Raw genomic sequence first — 2500 nt, 5'->3', positions numbered from 1 at the left:
GCCTTAACCTAACCCATGTTGTGCCTTAACCTAACCCATGTTGTGCCTTAACCTAACCCATGTTGTGCCTTAACCTAACCCATGTTGTGCCTTAACCTAACCCATGTTGTGCCTTAACCTAACCCATGTTGTGCCTTAACCTAACCCATGTTGTGCCTTAACCTAACCCACGTTGTGCCTTAACCTAACCCACGTTGTGCCTTAACCTAACCCATGTTGTGCCTTAACCTAACCCATGTTGTGCCTTAACCTAACCCATGTTGTGCCTTAACCTAACCCATGTTGTGCCTTAACCTAACCCATGTTGTGCCTTAACCTAACCCATGTTGTGCCTTAACCTAACCCATGTTGTGCCTTAACCTAACCCATGTTGTGCCTTAACCTAACCCACGTTGTGCCTTAACCTAACCCACGTTGTGCCTTAACCTAACCCACGTTGTGCCTTAACCTAACCCATGTTGTGCCTTAACCTAACCCATGTTGTGCCTTAACCTAACCCATGTTGTGCCTTAACCTAACCCATGTTGTGCCTTAACCTAACCCACGTTGTGCCTTAACCTAACCCACGTTGTGCCTTAACCTAACCCACGTTGTGCCTTAACCTAACCCACGTTGTGCCTTAACCTAACCCACGTTGTGCCTTAACCTAACCCACGTTGTGCCTTAACCTAACCCACGTTGTCCCCTAAAGTAACCCACGTTGTCCCCTAACGTAACCCACGTTGTCCCCTAACGTAACCCATGTTGTCGCCTAAACCTGCTCTGTAATTGTTATACGACTCGTTCAATTAGTGTAGTGTTGCCCACCCGCAACCCTCGCAATATAGTTCGCTACTCGCACTGCCCGCTCCCCTGTGTATCGCTTCATGTTAAACACCTTGCAAGTCTTGCTGACTTTCCACATGCTCCTGCTGTACACTGTAATGTGGATGGCAGCAGGACGTACATGCCGCCCCTCCCCACGTCCCCACCTTGCCCCCCTGCCTTCGCAAGCTGGTTGGTGAGAAGTTTGCATGTTCAATGCCCTTCGCATGCGACGTACTCAGGCTACGTTGTGGTGCGGCCTGTGTCAACCGTCCGCTAATGTCGTACGCGTAAACCACAATCTGTACTGCACATTCGTCCTTATGTACCGAATGATACATCGTGGCACATGTGTGACCGTACAACGACTGCGCCCAAAAACGGCGGACCATACAGTGCAAATATTGTGCACGCAGCTACGTGTCGTCTCCCTATGAGAGCTGGATTGCAGTGTGGTACGCCATAGAGACGTGTGGGAGGAACGGACGCCGTGGATGGCGATCAGCATGAGCTGTCTGTTGATGTATTCGGACCTAGTCGTCTCTCCTCACACACCGTGATGGCATGGTGCACCGCGTTCCATATCTGCGACATGCTACAGAGGCCGGTTGACAGTCGTTCGAGCAATGGACATCGCATACGTACGGGGGCCACCTTCCACGTATTGTCTAGGCGTGCACATTTTGTTGCGTGTATGTGGGCAGACGTAGTGTGGCGTGACACCTGACACAGGCATGCAATAATCGTTGAAGTTGCAAATGGCGATGGACGCCTGCGTTTTCTGGTGAAGTTACGCAAATGAACAAATGGTAACCTGTTGTGGTGCGGTTGTTCTCGCTAGGGGTGAATCGGTGATGGCGACGATAGGTTGAGGTACGAACCGGTTGTTCCAGCGATACCCACCATGCCGACGAAACTGAACGGCATCTGGGTGTGAAGCGATACGCGGCGGTGGCTGGGTGGGACCGTCCCCGGCCGGTGAGGGGGCGCCTCCCGGCGTGCTGGCCGCGCGGTGCGTGGGCGCACGCGCTACAGCCGGCTGGTGGGGGCGGCCAGTGGCAGGCGCGCCGGCCGACGGACGCGGCAGGCGTCGCAGCTGCGCGCCGGCGCACCCTGCGCGCGGCGCCGTGCGGCCAAAGTAGGTCCTCGCGGGCCCGGTGCGAAGCGCGGTGGACATCTTCAGTGTGCTGGTCCGATTGAGGACTGTGTGCGTTGAGGATGCGCCGCCGCCCGGCGCTCGGCGCCGCGACGCCGTCTGCTGCTCGGTCGCCCCAGCGGTTCTCGCTGGTGGTTTGTATCGCAGCTGTGCGGATGTGTTGGCGCGTGCGCTGTGCTGGGAGAGTTCGCTTCGGCACCCAAGTGGGGCTTTTGTCCTTCTGTGGCGCTGGCGTTGGAGCTGCCGGTCACCGTAGGTGGCGCGTGTTGTCTCCCGCCGGCAATGCCACGACAGCACGCTCCCGGGCCTCTGTCGGCAGCGGCAAGCTCAGTTGGGAGCACGGGTGGTCGCACCGAAAGCGTCTACTCGCCTAACTCCGGGCGATTGCGCCTCTCTCGAACCCGACCAAGTACTTGGGACGGCGCTGCGCGCCGCCGGGACCTGAGAGGGTTTCGAGGTGTATTGTGCAGGGGAGCTCAGCCTCCTCCTGTTTGCAGAATGATTGAGCGGACGCTTGCGTGTTCGCGCGGGCCCCCGGGA

Source organism: Schistocerca piceifrons, unplaced genomic scaffold, assembly GCF_021461385.2.
Source record: "Schistocerca piceifrons isolate TAMUIC-IGC-003096 unplaced genomic scaffold, iqSchPice1.1 HiC_scaffold_394, whole genome shotgun sequence".
Taxonomy (NCBI): Eukaryota; Metazoa; Arthropoda; class Insecta; order Orthoptera; family Acrididae; genus Schistocerca; species Schistocerca piceifrons.
The sequence above is the reverse complement of the archived record's forward strand: the minus strand, read 5'-3'. Positions refer to the sequence as shown.